Source organism: Lonchura striata, chromosome 11, assembly GCF_050655825.1.
Source record: "Lonchura striata isolate lonStrDom1 chromosome 11, ASM5065582v1, whole genome shotgun sequence".
In the NCBI taxonomy this organism is placed as follows: Eukaryota; Metazoa; Chordata; class Aves; order Passeriformes; family Estrildidae; genus Lonchura; species Lonchura striata.
The window spans coordinates 20,329,843-20,351,485 of NC_140713.1; the positions used below are offsets into that span (position 1 = coordinate 20,329,843).

The 21,643-nt window shown below is 38.7% G+C and overlaps 1 long non-coding RNA gene across 25 annotated transcripts in view; it reads right to left on the reverse strand.

The window, feature by feature from the left end:
• Positions 1–21,643, reverse strand: part of LOC110476338 (uncharacterized) — a 524,174-nt gene that overhangs the window by 330,515 nt on the left and 172,016 nt on the right. For 21 of the 25 annotated variants that reach the window (XR_014957963.1, XR_014957961.1, XR_014957954.1 and 18 more), the window contains one exon: positions 1–21,643. This exon is cut by the window's right edge. The exons of the other annotated variants lie outside the window; for them this stretch is intronic. This is a non-coding gene — a long non-coding RNA (uncharacterized LOC110476338). 25 annotated transcript variants of the gene reach the window in all.

Genomic DNA, 21,643 nt, shown 5'->3' on the forward strand with positions numbered 1-21,643 from the left:
TGTAATTTTTTTGCAGTATTTCTCCATTGTTTTATTTCCAGGCATGAATTGAAAAATCCTTGTATTAAGCTCTCCATTAGGACTGCTTTTAAAATCACCTTCTCCTGTGAAGTGTCACATTATGTGGTGCAATTTCTTTTTCCATCTGGGAGGCTGAATAAAATGAGGCCTTTCAAAACATTTAGGTAAACTGACCCCAATGTGCAGGTGAAACAATATATGGTATTGTTGAGTAATATTTTAGTTCACTCTAAGAACCTGACAGTGGTTATCAGTAATCTCATCCTCACCTAAAAAAAAGGAATCTGTGGTGAAAAAAGTTGCTCAAGAGCACATGTCACCAGCTAATTTTACCTCCTCAATCCATCACCTGTGCTTTATCCACTTGTCAACAAAACTTTGTGCAATAAGACAGATACTCTTGATCCCACTTAAACAACAAAATCATGTCACGGTTGACATTTCTAAAAAGCACTGCAGTTGAACAGTAACTTCTGCTATTGCAAAAGACAGAACAATTTCAGATTGCCCCCTGACTTATTGCTTTAATCACCTGGGATATTTCTGTAATTCCAAGCAGCTTATCTGCAGTACATGGGATACAAACCTCTGGCCCTTTATTGTCCCACTTGGCTGAAGATTAAGGATGGGCTTCCACCTTCCTCTTTGCTTGCTTAAACCAATATTGCTCCTTAAAATTCTCTAATTCTGCTACGTATTGATCAGTCCTTGAGTGACCTATACCAAACAAGAGCAGTCCTTTCTATGAATTCACAGCTGCAATTACAAAGCAAACACTACCATCTGCTGGCCTGTTTGAAAAGCCTGTTCCATTAAAAAAGAAAAACCAAGATAGTGTTCCTTCTGGCCCAAGACCTTACAAAATTCCAGCTAATTTCCCTAGGACTTGAAAAAAACCTTGAAAACTCAAACTGGAAAAGCATGATCTTCTGTGTTCTCACCCTTCCCTCCTTCCCCCATCAATAAGAACTCCATTAAAGTCTCTCTTGAAATACTGGGCTAGCCCTCACCTTGTACAAATTCACTCTGTAGAGTTTTACTTGCACAATGGAACGAGTTACAAACGGGGGAGAAGGTGCCTGATGGGACAACTTCTTGTCCCTCTAGATCATGGTTAAAGCAAGGCTCTGAGGCACAGGTTTCTCTTTGACAGCTGGGGTTGAGCTGGAACCCTCCTCCCAAACCCTTACAGGATTTCAGCCTGCACACTCCACTCTGAATTTTGCTGGTGGTCTCTACCATGACAGGTTAGAAAATAAAGCCCAAAATAAACATATTTAATGCAAGTGTCATTTCCTACAAGGATATATGATCCAGTTTGTCCAGCTTCAGTCCTGTTGCCTCATTCACACTATATATCTCCAGTTAGAGCCTGAGAAATCTAACTTCTTCCACCTCAAAAAGCAACCTTTGCTGCACAGCGTTTTGCACTTTACTTCCAACTAAAAACCTTATTCTTTCAAGTATACAGTGTATGCAAAATTCAACACCACCTGTCAGTACCCAGGGAACAGCTTTACAAAGACAATCTCCTTATATAATATAAAACCCAATTGTTTCTCTTCTTAAGCCATTAACTATTTTCACACCTTTTACATCAGCTGGGAACTATATATCACAGACAATCTCATTTGTTTTAATGGCTAAGTAAATTCAAAATGGAAATGACTAGGTAATTTGTTCTTGTGCTTTTTTAGTTTTGTTTTCTTCACTCCCCATCCCTCTCAATATCACCTCCCAGCCCCTCCAGAAAAAAAAAAAATCATTTCAGTCAAGGACTAGAATTCTGGCAAACTATCTTATCTCCACTGAAATAAACATAAATCAGGCTTAAGCAAGTCTAAGATTTGGCTTCAAAATTTCTTTAACTTCCTAGTACTAGGTTAAGATGCTTTATTATTGGTATTATTCATGATAAGCCTTTCAAGTTGATATTTCAAACAGTAATATCTTCCATAACGGGCAACAGATAAAAGAAAATGTAATAGATAAATAATTGTAGTGGTTGCTGTTAAAGCAATAGTTGTACCAGGTGCTGTGCAAGCAGATACTGGTCAGTCCCTGATGGATGTTCTACTTTGCCATTTAACTGGGGCACACAAATTGGCAGGTCATTATCAGTCATCTGCCATTCCTACACTTGAGTTAATCCTAATCTGCATTCAGCAGTGGGTGACTCCAATTGGATTATCATTTGTTTTCAGCACTTCTACATCCCCAAGTGCTTTAGAAGACAATCCAAATTGTAACAAGACAGATGAAACTTTCATTTCATTATCTAAAGTTTCAAAAATTTTGGACACTGATTCAGTTTTGTTAGGCTTTGTTTCCTTTTGCTTCTCAAGGTCTCAGGCATGACTGCCAATACATCCAAGCATGTGGAACAGCAGATACTTTATACTTTCATTATTTTCAGGCTACTTGGCACACCTTTAATTTAGGTGCACAGCATTTCAACTCTGCAGAAAAGTGCATGCAGAACATGCCAACAGTAGATTTTAATTCAACAATGACACAAGAGGTATTAGGCTATCTCAGAAAACTGCTCTCTTATGATATGAAACATATGTCAGCTGGTTGTGGGGAAACAAGCAGTGGTCCAGGACTACTCCTGGAAGTCAGACAACTTGAACAGAATATGACTTTGCCTGCTCTGAGCCTGTTACCATGAGCTGCACCATTCCATGGCATTGGGAATATGGTGCTGCACTGGGAATACAGTGTTTCATACAACATGGACTTAAGCATCTGATTCATAACCTAACAACAGTTATATACAGCGTGGCACAAACTAAAAAAAACAATCCTGAATTAGGCTTTAATCCAGTCAGTATATATTCATGCAGGACTAACCAGCATTCATTGGAGCCTAACACAACTTGCAGTTCTTAATATGTTGCTGTGCAGCCACAAACACCATTCACTCTGCAAACAGGAAAGCACAACAAACATTTGTATAGTTTTCTAATAAAAATCAGACATCAGACTATTTCACTGGTGTTCATATACTTTAACATAGGGAAATCCAGGCCCAAAATCCAAAGCTAGGAAAACAAAGTGTTAAATGACAGACAGGATGACCAGGATACAACTGTATAAGCCCAAAGTACAAGATGGACATCACTTAGACTTGTCGAGGAAATCTATCAAAGATGAGTTTTTGAACAGATGTACAACAGAGGGAACAGATAACTGCTGCCATGCTTAACCAGAGCCATGTGGCAAAAACAGAACAGCGTGGACAAACTGCGAAAAAGAGGGGTCATTTCTGAGCTGCAGAATGGATTTATTTTGATTAAGAAATACAAGAAGGTAATACAGAGAGCAGTGACCAGAGTTTCAGATCATACAGCAATAGAAAAGGAACTCATAAGCCCCCTAGGGACATAAGGCAACCCACCCACACACAGCTTATATTTCAAGTCTTCGTTTTAAGGCCATGACTTGACCTCTGTTCAGAGACATATTAAGGTCTTGGCACAGTATCAGATGCCTAGAATAGTGAAGTATCGTAAACAGATTTAGTGTATGGAATTTTACACTGGCCAAAATTAATTGGCTAAGAGGTCAAATTACAGCCGTTAATATTTTGCAGTAGGAGCCAAAGCCCTTCGATTGCCCTGCAGTCTATTAACTGTTTCCTTCGTTGATTTTTGCGTCTCTAGTTACTTTGTTGGAAAAAGTCACATTTTTGAGGTTTTCCAAAAGTGACAACAAGTATTAAAATTAGTTCAGCTTTGTGCAAATCCTGCCTTCAGCCAGCTGCAGAAGTCACTGATAAAGTCAGGGCCTGCAAAAAAGAGCAAGAAGCAAGGTCTGGAGCTTACAACAACCTAAAATCCCAGAGAATCTAAGTTAAAGCTGTTCTTGCAGTACCAACAGCTTCTAACATGAATTTAGGTAAATCATTCAGGTACTACCAGCACACTCTGTTGATACTAAGGGCCAGCATCAAAGCTCTTATAAGACAAACTATAAATTAAAAAATCACAGTGTCCGTGTGTTGCACTACAGCATCATCTGTGGCCATCCAGTGTGGACCTGAATGGTGTGATCTGTTTCCAGACAGGTCAGTCTCTGCTGATGCCTCCTCACAGTTCAAACCCAGCCACTCTTGGTCCTGACTCCTTCTCTCCTGCCTGCAAAAACATCCCAGGGTTGATGGAACACTTGCCTGCTGACCCATTCCTCTGGCAGCTGAACCCCTCCCTGCACATCTGAGACACAGCTCAGCACCCTCTGGAGTAACAAGAGACACATCCACATGGTTGGCTTTAGTGGCCCCCAGGTTGAAGAGGGATGGAGGACTGACTTCATGGCCAACCTCAATTTCCATGTAAAAGGATGAGGAAATGTTTTCTGGCTCCACTGAAGCCAATGGCAGCAGTCCCATCCTCAGGATTTTTGCTTACAGTAATACAGCTGTATCACCAGCTCACTTCCCTAAGAATTTATGTACTATTGCTAGAGGTGAGGTATATTTAAGCCAAATTCCAAAATTTAGGCTTGAATGTACTGTACTGTCAAATGTAGATTTTTATCATCAGTGACCCCCTACCTAAACTTTGTGCCCATATTTCATACCTGAGTAATAAATTGTTGGAGCCACTTCAGCAATTGCAACCATGCATGGCTTGAGCCCATAAAGTCAGAAGCACTCAGGTTTATAGATCTTGAAAGTCTGTGTATTCAATCAAATCTTAATTATTTCTAAATTCTGATTTGACTAATATGCTGCTTTAGAGCCATCAAGTTTCATTAAGTTTACCCAGGAAACTGATTTCAAAGCCAGCATGACTCAGCTGACCTGAACATCTTTTAAAGTGGCTGAAGAGTATTTATTATTACATGAGCTCCTTTAGGATGAGGTATGAAAATGATTGGGACATTAACAAATACATCAGTACCTCAGAGTTCTGTTGTGGTCTCTTAGAGGGGAGTGTGCATTTACCTATTCTTGTCCATATCTTTCCTCTCTAAGGAGGAAAAAAAAAAATCAAAAAATAGTCCAACTCCCAAAAGCTATTCAGCAAAACTCCTCCTTCCCTACCAGCTTAGCTGACATCAAGATGTTGCACCATAGCCATACCCACAGTTTTTTCAGATGGTACTTATTACAGAAGTTGTATTTCACAGGACAAACTGCCAATTTTTACTCAAAATACATCAAAAGATTTTGAGCCACATGCAGGATACCAAAGAAGCTGGAAATATATCTAAAAATTAACCTAGTCCTGAAGTTCAGCTGTCTTCACTCCTTTTCCTGGGTGCTCAGGGAAGCACAGAGCTGCAAGTATTTGCAATGCCAGGCCCTTGAGCTCTCTTCCATAAGGGCATTACAATCTACAGCTAAGCAGAGCTATACTAAAAATTAAACAAACAAAATCCCATCCCAAACCTAATTCTTGCTACCTTTATTACTGGGAAGGACAACAGCAGCATTTTTCCTGTGGAAGGGAGGCTGCCTGGCTCCACCAGCTCGCAGGCAAGGAGCAGATTGCATCAGGGCACCCCTCCCCTCCAGTTCAGCATTGCCTAACCTCGTTTCTGCCTCCCAGTTGGCATCACACAATCATCACCTCCCAATTATAGAACCACCATGTGGTAGCCATAGCATCACTTGCGTGGAAAGCGTAATTGGGAAAGTGGCACTCTACTGCTGCTTGACTTAGAAGTGAGAACAGACACGTCCTTTGTGAAAGAAAAGACAAGACATTCTTCTACTTCTCAATTCATCTTTTCCTCCCACATATTCAGTTTTTTTCTACCACAAGCCAGGCAGAAAGACTGCAAGATGACCAAGAATATAACCAAAACCTAATGAATAAATAAAGCTCTAAAAATTGTGCTTGAAATGAGGAGTTTCTTGACCAGATCTTACCAGTCTCAAGGGTACTGGTATCATCTTACCTATCTATTCCAAATTCAAGGGCCCAGTTTCCATACGCAGGTTCATACTTTGCTTAGTCAATTCTTGACTAAGCTAAAGCAAATGTCACAATGATCATAACCTTGAACTGCTTATAGAGCCTGCCCTTGCTTTGCTAGTCATTAGTGATTTTGACTTCTTTAAACACATTACTCCATCCATTTGATAGTGCCTGCAGAAAGACTTAGGTGTAGATGCTTCAGGGTTTTTTGTTTCAGTTCTCAATACTGAAGAGATTGAGTGCTAGGAATGTTAGATCCTAAATCAAGAACTGAAGACAAATCCTTTCGTTTTAAGCCATTTACAAATCTTAATAGCTCATCATGGAAAATACTGTATTGACAGACTATCCAGGTCACTGCCACACTCAGATCAAAGATGAATCCAAACTCATAACAAGAAAAACAACTTCTCAGTACTAGAGAATTTGACTTGTCTTTTGCCCTCCATGTAAATATGCATAAAAAAATTCTTGTCCCATAGGCAATGATGCACCCAGCCCCTACTTTCCAAGGCCAGGAGGTGGAGTTGTAATGTCAAGGGCCATTACAGAACGTCAAAAAGTCACACATTGCAATGAGCCCTGGCTGCTCTCTACTAGAAAAATATATTACAATTTTGTAATTATTAAAAGAGAAGCCACTGCCCTGTATTGATGCCGTGTAAATGCTCACCTACAGGCACCACTGTACAACTGCATGAGAGCCAAAACCAGAGACAGCATTTAAAGCCAGAAAGGAACCTAAAAAAGGGCAAGCAAAACCCATAAATAACTACAAGTACATTCAGTTTTTCCCTATCTTTTATTTTTTTTCTAACTCAGAGCACTTTCATAACATCTGCAAGGGACTGTTTAAGTTAGTCATTCATTTCTAAATTCATATTAACAACGTGCAAAGGGAGTGTTGCTATATTTCACGTAGACCACTGGATAACCATGTATATACATATATCTGTTGAAACACACAGCCAAGTAAGTCAGCCAGAAAAATATGCACTCAATGGAAAATCTGAAACAAAATCATCCTGTGATTACATCTCAGCAGTGCCCCTTTAAGCCAAAACAAACATTTAGCACCAGTCCATCAGTAGTTAGCAGGAGGATATATTTAAGCTGACACCCATATATTGGCAGCAGTGGGACTGGGGGTGGGATGTTAAATATACCAACCCTTCCCAAGCTGATTTCCTATCCTGGGCAAATGAAAATGAAAGCACATAATATCCCTGAGAAGCCCCAGAGGTCTGAGCTCACAAATGAAAGCTGAGTCCTCAGGTCAGGCTTGGCAGGGGACAAGTCCCTGACATCCAGGGAGCTGCTGCAGCACCGTGCCAGTGACGTTAACACGGACACTGCTCTGCTGCACAGCTGGGCATCCTTGCATTTGGAACCAAAAAAATACTTCCTAAAACACCACACCACCCCCAAACCATCCAAAGTACCTAGAAGTTCTTAAGGACTGCTCTAAGTCCTTAGATTTAGCTCTTACAAGGCTGAGGTAAGGACTGAGAGTTAAAGACCCCAAGTCACTCAGCTGTCAGATCATTTATTCAAGTGGATGAAGACACACTAAAAATTCACTAGTGTTGTTATTACAATGGGCACTTTAAATCAAATCAGTTTTGGGAATCTCCTAATTTTTGAAAACCCAAGTGAACAGAATTGAAGGAATAATATTTTTTGAAGAGGAAACAGGTTTTTTCGGCTGGCTCAGATAACACCTTCAAAGCTTACTGTAACTGCAGTTTTGAGCACAGCCTGACCTTCCAGCAACACAGCAAAGCTTCAGCATACCAGGAGCTGACAATCTGAGAAAAATCTTACAGGGAGTCAATGAAAACTTTTTCAGAAATACTTATTTTGACAAAGAAAATTTAAATCTCTGCACCAAGTATTCTGTTCTGTGTACCTGGCCAAAAGCTTGTAGAGCACTTTGTAAACGCTACAGTCAGAATTTTTACAGCAGGGTGATACATTTACTGCCCTGCTGGGAAAAGTCAAAGCATACTGCCAGTCAGTTTGCAAATTTAGTCACAGTTCTAGAAAGGAATACCACTGTGAGAGTTTTGGGATTGGGAAGCTAAAGTGAGAAGAGTTGGAATTGGAGACTTAAGGAAAATGTGGCATTTGCTTTAGAAAAGCTGAACTGAAAAAGAACATATGAGAAGATCAGACTGAGCACTATATAGATAAAATACTTCAACCAGAACCAACATATACAAATAGAAATTAAAATAGATAATAAAATCATCAGGAAAAATATGGTAACATGGCTGACCAAGAGAAAACATACTTATGAAAGGCATCTAAAAAGTAAAACATAATTCCTTTTAAGATAACTCATGCTCATAAATCCCAGAAATCTGAAAATGAGTAGTTTTATTCAGAATGACAGTGGATTCTTTGAGAATTCTGCTGAACTGGAGCTTGTAAAAAAAAGTATAATATTTTATTGAAGGATTCATTTTATAAGTCCAAGGAAGAAAGTTAATGCACCAAATGAAGCTACATGAGAAAGCAGAGAATTCTAACAAGGTCCTGAATACAGGAATGTAGAGAAGGAAGGGAGATATAAGAAAGAACCTCAAGCACTACAAAGGACAGAATGATACGTGCTGAATGAGCAGGGGGAAAGAAGCTGCCACTGCAGCTACAGAAACAAGAAATTGGGGAGGAAACAATAGCACAAAACAGATTTTCAACTTGGGGGAGAGCAGGGGGAAGACTTTACAGAGGAGTATGAAAAAGAAATTACAAGTTTGCAGTATTGTAATGACTTCAATACATAACTTTGAAAAGATGTAGCTCTACAACCAGTTCCTTATAAAATACAGCCTTCATTCACCAGATACTTTTTTCATTAAAAGACATTTAACATGTCCTGGGATTTAATTGGATCAAAGCATTGCAATTCACCAGTTACTATATTTAATAAATGTCACAAAATATTTTAAAATATAGGGTAGCATAAAAATAAATGTCAGAAATTGAGAGCGGTTGATTTTTTAAAAACGTTCTTTTTGAAGTGATACATCTTTGCACATGTTTTATCAGATGCTTAAGTGTTTAATCAAAATATCTATTGTCATATCTTCCAATTGTTTTTTTACAGAGAAAACTATGATAAAAATCAACTATATCAGCACACTAGCGAACTGTTTCTTATTAGGGTATTTCCTACACTTAAAATAGCTATTATAACAGACATCACAGAACATTAATTACCCCAGGCATTAAGTCTCTATTATTCTCTGATGGAAATAATTGTAAATTATAAAAATACATTTGAAATTCATTTTGAAATGTGTGGGAGGCAGACTGTCTTTGTCTTTAAAAGAAAAATACCTAAGATACATCTGTTGTATTGGCTTAGCCACCCACATTGCTTCCAATATTTAGCCCATCTACATGACTTATTTCTTTAATTTCTCTTTTTTCATTGGGTTTTTTTCTCTCTTCTTGATGAACTAAAGAACTGACATTCTGAAAGTAATTTTGAGGCCCTGTACAGGGCATCACATTGAATTAATCTGTTTGCAACAAATCTACTCAAGTTTGTCAGTGGAGTTGAGAGCTCTTCCCAATTCCAGATTTTTACTGGGACAGAATCATGTTTGCAAGACACCAGAATTGTTTCAGTCCAAGGCATCTTCAAACCGACCTCATGTAAAGCACATATAGAGAACAAAACCCAGGACACTTGAAAAAAAAGCAACATTTGCTTCTAAGAAACCCTACAGCAAATTAAGCAAGTGCAGAGACTACTGTCTGAGAGAAAGACAAAAAATCTGTTAATATTTAACTCCTAAACAAATGCCAAGATTACTGTGGAAAGGCTCACGATTCATACTGCATTAAATCAAGCAGCTGGGGAAACATTTAAAAGCCTGTAAGGTAATATAGTCATTAGGGCTATTTAAATTCCCTTGAAGGAATTTAGCAAAATACTCTTAAACTGCTTCAAACAAAATACACAAAACCCTTCACTGACATGGCATAATGGGATGGACAGGAATGTTACATGGTGGGTAAAGGACCTTTAAAGCTGAAGCCTTCTAAGGATAAATTTGACACCCTGGATGACAGCTCTGAAGGGAGAGTATATCCAAAGAAGCATGAGGTTTAGATCCCTATCATCCTTCTGAAGAGCAGCAAGCAGTCAGGTTGTGAATAAATCTGTCCAAGGATGCTCTGAGCTATAACCCAGTTTCACATGAATAGCAAATGATCTTTATAAGGTGTGAGGGGCAGCAGACACTGCCTGTCAGGGGCAGAGCTACTGGGTTACAAGGATGTGAGACCTCTCTTACTATTCTGCAGAGATATCTATCAACACCAGCCACCAGCCCATGCTACCTCTCTTTTAATCAGCAACAGATCTGGTCGTGCTTAACCTGAAGAGAACTTTCCATCTGTTGTGCTGTTTAACAGGTTTCAAATAGGAAATCACCAACGTTTTGACTTAATCTGATATTCAGTGCCCCACACAACAACAGAAAGAATTGATCATTCTAGAAGCTGCAGATTTTCACCACTCAAAACCAAAATAACTTTGTAGTGCGTCTCAGTAATACACTAGGAGAAAGCATAATTGTTTAATTAATACAGTGGGGCAGTATAAAACTCATGAGGTTTTTTTATCCGCTAAGTTAGAAAATAAATCACAGTAGCAGTTGAACATAACTCAGTTTCCCATGCTTTTGTGTGCTCTGGTTTGAATGCAGCCTCCTCTGCCCTGCTCCCACTGCCTTCCTCTCCTTCCCCAGCACCTCAAGCTCCAGCACGTCCTGGATCTTTCTCCACTGCAACACCCTGAGCTCCCTTTCCCAGCTTGTCTCCACCACAATACCTGCTCCACATGTTTAGTCTAGTTTTGGTGGATCTTCCAGATGGAGTGGAACTGGCTGGGACTAGACCAGACCTATTTGTGCAGACTGGCCAAACAGCTCTTCCTCTTGGCTGCCAGGCAAACCAAACACAAGAGGAGCCTTTCAGCTACTGCAGCCCTGCCAGATGCAGCAGGGGGACCACAGCTCCCAACCTGCTGGCAGCAGCAGCCCAGGCTGGATAGAAAACCAAAGCACACTCAAGACCAGTTGCACTTTGTAATCAGGGAGCCCTGCTGATACACAGAAAGAGAAATCCATAGGAATGCTTGCTGTAATCCTTGCCACCTCAAGAAACCAACATAAATTCAACAAAATTGATTTAGCACCTGTGCTGACAATATGAAGGTCCTTTGTCTAATGATGATAAAGCTTCATCAAGAGTTACAGCACTTACTCTACATAATCTGAGTGTTTATTGTCAGAGATACTCTAAATGCCACAAACCACAGGAGAAACTTCATAAAAGCGAGTTCAACTGGAAATATTTGCTACTACTTTTTTTAACACTTAATGTTATACTTAAATAAGTAAGGAAAGAATCATGATTAAGAGCTTCAGAGAAATAGCATGAAACTGCTGCCATTTTTGGTCAAGTAAAACCAGGTGGTCAAAACAAGCAGGATACAGGAGGCAGAGCAGAGGCTTTAGTAGTGCCAACAAGAAGCAACACAATTGTAATATATGTAATAGTAGAAAAGTAGAATTTCCACCGATCCCTTTGCAGAGATTATTAGCTATTGCTGTATTGGCTCCAGGAAGAGGCAGTTCCCAGGGCTCAACACCTCACAGGTAACACTGGTCACAAGAGTCCTCAAACAGAATAAGATACCCTGTGGCTTTCTTTTGTGTCCTCATTTTACCATTCTTGTACCAATAGACAACCCTTGAGTTAAAGCTCACGTACTATACTGTGATATAAAGTGTTAAATGAACAGAAATGTACTAATCTTTTGAGTTAGGACATTTAAGGTCTTGAGACATTTGTATACAAGTTTTCACCTGGATGGGAGATCCTTACCAGTGTCATGGTTACACAACATCTGCTCTGACAAGTTTTACTTTCAGTAACAAGACTCATCACCAGGACTCAACAAGGACAGCAAATCAGTCAAGCTGTCTATATATTTTTGTAGAGAGCCTATACAAGAAGTTAATCATAAACCATGGTGAAATACTTATATGTGTAAAGATGGAAATTCCAAAAAAGGCCCTACAAAATTACATGTTAGTATTTTAATGATCTGTCTTTAAATAATACATAATCTTTTGAAGAAGCTAATACTTTATAGATGAGAATCTTTAAACCAATGTAATTGAGCTACAGTGTTTCTGTAGTGGTGTCCCCTCATCCTGAATCTCTTTTAACACTCATTGATTTCTGTCAGACACTCATTGGAAGAATTAATTTATTTATGAACTTGTCATTACAAGTCATTGATTAAGATGTCCTGCTTTAAAGATTTAATTATGCCCTAAGATAAAAGATTTGCTAATTATTGTCTTTTATCTAATTGAAGTTCTGTATTACAAATAAAGTTCAAAGGTTTAAGACAGTTGCCCTTTCAAACATTTGGGCAAAGATGAGAATTAAATCATAGGCCAGACCATGTTCTCACCAGCAACATCAGACATACTCCAGGAGCCATTCTGGTAACAGAATTGATGATTATTCAATGTGCAGACATCCAATAAAATCTTTTAACCTCTTTTTGTCTTTCACATGCTTTCACAGCATGGCTCTTTGTTTTGGATCCATCAGGTAATTTGACAGTCTGGTCCAGAGTGAAATAACTTAAATATTGGGAACTTCCACATTTCTTTTTCTTCCAATTTTACTTATTCTTACATACTGACAATGGGAACAGTTCCTAAGAATAGTGGTTTTCAGGTCTTCAAAAAAGATAGCCGCAATAGTCTCACTTGAAAGCTTTTCTTATCTGAGGACTACAGCAGGAAAACATCAATGTTTAGATATCAATATAATTAAAATTCAGACAAAAAATTATGTCTAGAGTTTTCTTCCGTGTCATTAAACAAACTCATGAACTTGGTCAATTTCAAATTAGCACAAATCAAGAAGCTGAAACATCCACAGAAGAACTAATGTAAAAACAACTTCATTTTCGAGCTCTTAGAAAGCACAGCAATCCTGGGAAGCGCCAGCCTGAAGCACACATCTGTCCCCCCTGGTGCACACACTGAGTTCAGAATTGTTCAGGCTGGCACACAGCTCAAGCACATGGTTCCAGGCTGGCCCGAGGGAAGACCTGGTCCCCCAGCAGCATTTACAGCTGCAGAGAATCTCAGGCTCAGCAGGCATCAGCACCACAGAGGAAGGAAGGTCTTGTGGCACTCTGACACTGACCCAACAGATACATGAGTGCTCTGAAGCTGTAAGTTATTTCAAGTAGGTACTTGGTCACAATAAATGTACACTAGGCTACTACCTAATCAAGCTGCTGGACATTTCTACATATAATTAAAACAAATATAATCAATTACTCAATCCATCTATATACAAACAAGCTATAAGGTTTGAAAGACTCCTTGATTTATGACATAATTCATAAGAATAGAATATTTCAGTGAGATGGACCAGCTCTGCAGAGCTGGAAGTTTACTGTGTTCTACTTAGTGAATTACCACCTAAACATCAGGGCTACAGATCAAGACAGAGAGGTTTGTTTTTTTTTTTAAAGTACTTGGCCCACAGACTACTGGATGCTGGATTATCCAGATACAGCAATTTACTGAGTGAGACCACTACTAGTGAGTGGAGAATTTGGCTTGACTACATGTTACAAACCATCTCATGTTTGCAGCAGTGGAACCAAAGAGCTTACAAGAGCCCCAAGCCTAAATACTCTCACAGAGTTCATTTTCCTCTTTCTGCAAGGTTTTCTGTTTATCAGCAACCTCACACTGCTCCTGGCACTCAGTGCCATGCACAGGGATGTTTCTGCTGTGCTGCTCACACTAGAATTGCCAACTCCTGTTAATACTACTCAATAAATGCTTCTAAAGTACAGTTTGTTTGGATTTTTTCTTCCATACAGTTGTAGAATTATGGAAGTGTTCCTGCCTACAATTTTTCAAAATCATTTCCAGAGAAAACACCTTCCCTTCCTGCAAAAGCTATGAACTGCTGCTTTTCACCTAAGCTTTCTCAGATTGAAAGCACAGTTTAATATCATCAGTGTGATGGGACTAAATGGAATCCCAAAACTGAGGACGGTCGTGGTCCAAATCTTAGCTTTGATCTCCTGCTCTTGGACATGTTTCCATGCCCATCAACTCACATCTTCTTCAGCAGGAATTCAGTGAACTTTGCACTTCACTGACATGCAGAAACCTTAACCAAAACAAGTTTTTATAAAAAAGCCAGCAAAAGCAGCATGGGTAGGCACACATTTCTTCAATTTTCACAGCTACAACTTAAGCAAATCTCAAGAGAATTTAATCAAACACCTTTCCAAAGTCTTTCATTTTATCACTCTAGGGAAAAAAAAAACAAAAAGTGGTACAAATAAACCTGTTCTAACTACTTGCCAAGCTCAAATTTTTCCACCTCTGTTCAATTTTTACCCAAGGGAAGGAGATGCCAAGACTACACCAGGGGACGAAACAGTTCAGGTGCCCAGTTCCTTTCACTGCCTGGAGTGTGCAATTCCTTTTGCACAGCATGGCCAGGGCTCAGCACTACATCCTAAAGAGGAAACCCACAGGAATTTTGCCACAGAGAAACACCTCGTACAGACTTTAAACTTGTGCCTAGATAATTAACAACAGACAGAAAAATTTAATTTTCTCAGCAATGTCTTCCTCAAAACCTGACTGAGGGACTCATTGCCTTTGAAGCTGCAAGTGTAAAACCAAAACTCAGTGAGTTTAAAATAAAATTTTTATACCTATATGGAACACACATGTTCTCATTATGCTCCAGAGCATTATCCAAGAGGAATTCCACACCACAAGATGCTCCAGTGCACTGTGCGTAATCAAGAACACCAGCAAAATTGGATGTGTGCACTGGCCATTTCCTTAGTTCTTTCTTTATGAGCAACCATATTAAAAAAAATTAAGGATATAAAAGCAAGTTTTCATTCCCTATACTAAATGATGATTCACCATTAATATTTTTTTTTAATTAAACAGTGGATTATCAGAAGAGAGATATAAAAGGATTTGCTAAGACCTGAAAGAAATCCGTGGCAATTTCCTGTAAAGCATTTGTCTTTGTACAAGAGAGACACTCATGATTTGTATATGCTCCTCTAGAAACACACCAAACTGACTGAGGCTTACACAATAATGTCTGTTCAAATAATATTTCAAATTTTAAAATTATTCAGCTCACTGCAGTACTTTTTTTGTCTCCAAAACCCACATTGCAACCATGTTTCCCCACTGGCAGCACTCACTAACATTGACCACAGAGCAGGGTAACTCAGAGACCTCACCAACACAAACTTCAGAGTTTCTGAACTGCTAATCCTATAAACAATATCAAGAATTACCTGTAGCTTATTGGGGAACAGTACTAATAAAAAAACAATTGATGAGAAAGCAAAACTAATCAGAACTATAACAGCTCAAAACTGTCTAGGTAAAAAAAAAAAAAAAAAAAAAAAAAAAAAAAAAAAAAGCATACAAAAGAAGCAATTCCAATCAATGCAAATTTTTTTTTTTAGCTAATGATCTTGCTGAGTGGCTGGTGCAGCTCTCCAGCAGCTGTGTGTTCACCAGAAGCAAATTCATTATTGCTACGAGCACCTTTGTGAAATCTTTGCCTCACTCCCACTGAAGTGAGCACCAAATCTGCTTCTATCGTCCCAGAGTCCACATTCAAATATTCTCACATTTCAGATTCTAAAAGTTTCTGCCCAGCTACGCTTTTCTTTGTTGAAACTCAAAATTTGGAAAGTATGCACAGCTAAGTATGCCTCTAAAAGTTTCCTGACCTCAATGCTTTTATGCTATTTTACACAGTGTTTTCTTTATTATTTCTCAAGAGAGTGCAAGTTAAGGATGAGGACCTAGTCCCTGCATGACAGATCTTGCTCTCAGAATAGAAAGTGGAAAAGAAAAGTGAAGTGTCCTCATATGGGAGAGAAGCTTGCATCATGTCAGATTTTTATGTGCTTTATTTATTTTCATAAGTAAGCTGTAGTATCTGGGCACTTCCTAGTATTATTTATAGGCATTTCTATAGAGCTCATAATCACAGTATCTGAGTGCCTCTCGCTATTTACGATATGCCATTTATCTCTAGAGGGTAGAACTCTCCTCCTTTCTGCTTTGAAGATGTCTTTTCTTAGAGATAAGATGCAGGTGATTAATGCCTTCTGTACTTGGCATCTTGTGACATGGCTGTTTGGGGAAATGCAACTCTTTAATCACACTCTAAAGCACAGGATTTGGGCCCAGATCAATCTTTTTTTGGACTGTACCTTTTTCTCCAAATATAGAGTCCATTTCAAAAAAAAAGTAGGAAGAGGACAGGAAATGCCACTGAAAAATCAGCAAGTGCAGTTTTTCTCTCTTGAGAAGACACACATGACAAAACATCTTCCTTAAAGAAATACAAGCCTCAATAAAGTCTCTTGTGTTTGGTAGATTCTTCTCCATTGAGACTTCATTTTAAACATGTCAGAGTTTTCCAGTATCCCAGGGAACTTCTTTGTTCAGTCTGAGAAGGTCAGAATGTTTCCTGAGAGGCTGAGAGGTGGGAAAAGGAAGGATCTTTCATGTGACTGACACGAAGCAGTATTTTTCCTAACTGCCATGAGCTCACATATCCAGTGAGAGTTACCTTGATAATGAACTCAGCTTCTTCAGCCCTCTGAAGAAAGGGCTGAGATTTGTCTTTTTACACAAAATATCCAGAAAAATGGAATCAGCTGATAAACAGCAAGTCTTTGATGATAACAACCCTTCAAAAGAACATTTAGGAGAAAGAATAAGCAAAAACCAATAAGCCAGAGTGGTTATTAAGAGGACAAGATTACTCATAGCTCAGGACTGCTCTTGTCAAAGAAAATGGGTTTAAATTTCAGAAGAATTAAATATTTTAAGCAGAATAAATAAAAGGATAAACGTTATTTTGGTGACTAAGGAAATGTTTTCTAATCCTAATCCACAGCCTTAAGGATGTAACAGATCTTTAGTAGACCCCATTAGCAAAGACAAGGGAAAGATCAAATAAAGAAAACCATCAATAAGGGTAACTTAGATTTTAAGCTCTTCAGCTTTCCTTGGTTATGTATCTTCAGTGTCTGACACACTGACCCTAAACAGAAATACAAAAACATTTCCTCACTGGAGTAACCAGTGAAAATCTTCTATATACTTTCCCTTCAGCAATTAAGTGAATTGTATGAACTTCGCTGACACACAAACTTACAAATATTTCAATAGTTGATATTTCTGAAGGAAGGGCAACTGCCAAAGGACAAAATTCATGAGTACATAAATTAATTCTAAAAATACCTCAGAAGAGCTACAAAAGACACATTATGAACAGGCACTTTCAGAAGCTTAGCACATCTTCAGGAAGCATCATCAGAACTATACTCTGAGTGAGGTGGTGTCAGCTGAGACAGATATCTTATAGAAATAACGTGTGACTCATTTACTAGTTGCCAGATACTTCCACATTTTCTAGTCTGTTAAAAACAGGAGCATGATTCTGTTACATGATGGATACACAAATGCTGGTTATAAAAGCTGAAATCTCAGATATCTGTTAGCACTAGGTAATTAATCCTTCCCATGACAAAATGGCCCTTTTTACAAATTATTTCCATAATGAAGTTTATGGGGTCCTTTGGCAATCAGTTCCAGGGTTAGGGTTCTTTATGCTTCTTGCTGTAGAAAATCCTCAGAAACACCACTCTAGGTGAACATCTCATTAATGTAAAATACTGAAATTACACTAGTATGGAGTTGAGAAAATTGACAGTAGAATCAGCTCAGTATCCCTCATTTGGAATTTGTTTCCTCAGCACAGAAAACCACCTGGGTAAAGAATAAGGCAAAGACAAATGACACTGAAAGGTGCAGGATAAATCAGTTATGGTTATTTAGGAATTAAGTGGTGAATACAGCTTAATTTCAAAAGAATACACCTTACTCCATCCCCATTTTGTTCAGAAAAAAAACATATGAAACATGAAAAGTACAGCAGGCAGGAAAAATAGCTCAGGTTTTAGACAAGATGATGGTGAGTATTTGTTGAGATTGGCCTTTATGGCTCATAAAAGGATGAGTGAAAGAAAGGAGAAGAAGAATTCAGACTCCAGTAAAGACTGGAAAGGCAAGTGCTGGACTCATGTCGGGAACTGCTTCTCCGTTGCTGTTTTGCCACCAGCTGAAGCCAGGGAAAGCCTTTCCCAAACTGTGCTGGCTCACAATGAGAGGCTGAAGTCAGCAATAGATGGAAGCAGCATAAATCAGATCACAAAGCAAATGAACACACACAGGGCCTGATCTTCCTGTTTAGCCCAGCACAGAGCAGGGGGGAATGCAGTGAAACCAAAGCAGAGCTGAGCACAGAAGTTTTGAGAGAAGAATTAAACCTCCAAGCTTCGGCTGCCTGGCTTTGGAGGGTGTTTTTAGGGGGGTGGGGGTATGTTTTAAGAGAACAAAATTATAGGCCATCAGTTTAAGCGTCCCAGAAAAGAGTGAGGTGCTGTGGGCTCAACTGATGTAAATCAGACACAGATGCCAGCTGGACAATACTTCCTTCCCATGGCAGAGATTCCCAGAAGAATTCGACCAGATCCAGCACTGGAGCCTGCATTTTTGTGATGCTGAGCCCAGAGGCAGCAGCAGGGGTGTTTTCATGCAAGACAACACAAGCTAACTGATCCAGTGAAAGGTGCTCTAGACAGCACATTCTAGCCCAAGAAGCCTTGCTGGAGTGCTTCTGGAAAGCACCAGAAACAGCAAGACAATGACAGGAATTTTTGTTGCCTTCCTGCAGATGTGCTGTTAAAATGTGATGGGTTTGGCCTGTGCTAATGCCCATTCCTGTGAAAGCTCCTTGTCACAGACAGAGTGACAGGATGGCAGTGCTTGCTGGAATTCCTGCTATGCAACACCAGTCACAACTCAGGAATACTTTTACATGATGCTTGCAAGCACTAATTTTTTTTTTTATCCTGATAGTGAGGTGGAACAAAGAGGGGGTAGGTGGGCAGTACAGAGGATGGTACATTTTATTAATGTATATTATAATGTTTCTAGATGTTTTATGGTTATCTTACTAAGATTCTCATTATCATCACATTTACATGCTCTATGGGCCAGACACTTCAATTTGATAATAAAAGGCATATTAATTTGACAAAAATTCTAAAAAGCTCATATAAAGTTGCTATAGAGCATGCAAGGACATTGAAAATCATCTTTCCCAAGGATTTGAAAAAAAAAATAATAGTGGAAAAAGTGCAAATGCTTTGTTTTGCTGTGTTCTTCACTTCAAATAATCCCTTGACAACAATACACTCTACCACCCATTTAAAGCATGCTAAGCACACCAACTGGTGCTCTGGAACAATCCTGTAGACTGGAGAATGAGTTCTCTGCTGAGAACACATGAAACATCCTTCAATTAGTACATTATCATGGGCAGTTTAAGTACCACTTGAGCAGTGAAGGATATATACACTGAATAATGCCAGATTGACTCAACAACAGGTCATAGTGTACTTCTCAAAAACCTCAAAAAAATCCATGGCACTTGAAGTTGAGATAGCTGAGACACTCAGTAGCATAGATGCAGTTCCAAGTATATTGTGGAAACAAATTATAAAATATCACCCTGACAGCAATACATGAGTTTCTCTCACAAACTTATTTCCAGACATTTCACCAAAGTGGCTCAAGTGCAGGTATACAATTACCTATTTTAGCACAGGCACAATTATAAACTACAAAACACCTCAGTCCTGGTAAACACTTCAAGTAAGAAAAAAAAATTTTAAATAGGTATGTTTATTTACTCAGTCCTAAAGACAAAAATTAAATTCAGGAAATTCCTTGCTAACTGACAGAATAAAATATAGTTTCTCCTTGAATTATGTCAACATTTTTATCATTCCATTTTTTGGCTATCCAGCATTATATTCTGATCTCAAGAGACTAATATCTAAGATTAAGTCTTTTTATGGGTTTTCTCTCAATATCTAACCAATCTTCCCAAGGTAATATACACTAAATTCGAGAAGCATTAACTACACAGTAAAACTTTATTTTATGTACAACCATGTAAATGAGCCATGTCTACTTTCTTCTAGAACTGGTATTCCTGAAAATATTTTAATATGATATCTGAATTAAGGAAAGTTCTCATAACCATGTGACAGGAAAATGTACTATCTTTTTATTAGAATTTTATTATTATTACTATGTATCTGATATACCAGATTACCAAAAAACAATACAGGTGCACATTACAGCTGGTGAGCACTTAGACACTGTGGATTCAAGGAGCACATGCACATTTGAAACAGTGCTCCAGAATGTGAGCACCATCCCTACACCAGCTGCAGTTATCCCCATGCAAGGTATAAAAGAGAATTCTGATGGACAGGAGGAGCAAGGTATAAAAGAGAATTCGTGATGGACAGGAGGACCCCTGTCTGTTTTAGTGAATTTTCTATGGCTCAATTCAGGCTCATTTTGGAGAGGAACTCATGGCAACATGGGCCAGTTTCCAAATCTAAATCAGGAAATAAACACCATTACTGAGATCTGTTGCAGTATGGGTTACTGGAGGTCACAGATTAACCTTTATTCCTTATCAGTGAACAAGATACCATTAACTTCTGCAGGATTCCAGCATTGCTAAATATTACATTTAAAGACCATAAAATTTATCATGGTCAGTAATACTTTTTTTGACATGTGTCAAGATTTTAAAGTCTTCTGGTAGAGCAAACACAGCCCACTAGTAAAAACTGATATCCACTAACTAAAGCTTTCTCTTCCATAGCCTCTCACTATCCTTTATCCATTGCATGTTAACCTGATAATCATAAAGTATCTGTCAAAGTCTAGCCCAGAGGAAAGTTTGGCAGTTAAAAGAATTAAAGTTCTTAGAATCGTCTAGAAATAGAATTTTCATTAAAGGAAAAAAAATTCCATATTTAAAAAGTCAATTATAATCTTTTTTAACTGGTGCAATGTACAGCTAATTCATTGGAAATTATAACTAGCTCTACAAGTTGAAACACCAAAAAGCTGCATTCTGCCAAGCTACTGGCCTATTAATCCAGTATAATCCACATCCTTAAAATAACATCTTCAGAAGGATTGTGGCTATATCCATCTGTTCAAACACTGAATATTTTATTATGTCTTACAGAAACACCAACGCATTCTAGAAATGTCATCTAGAGATGTTTTAAATCTTTTTACATCTGACTAGCTAAAGACATCATGTTCCAGAATAATGGAGTTCACAGGTAAATGAACACCCTACTTCCATTCCATAGGCCACTGGAAGTCAGTATTTCAGGGAGGATGAAAGAAACACTGGCAAGTTCCAAAAGAGCACAAAACCTACAATCCACCCTTCTCACCAGGGACATCAGCAGCCGTGTGGCTGCAAAGCACAAGTCAAATAACACAGGTGTGACCCAGGCTGCCACAGGGGCAGTGCTTGCAGGGAGGTTGCCTTCAACCACTCCCTGAACAGCCCTAGGAGTTAATGAGATCCCTGATAACACTATTGCAACATGAAAAGCAGATTCTGCACACTCTGTTGCATAAATCTCTGGTTCCTTATGCACATTTGCA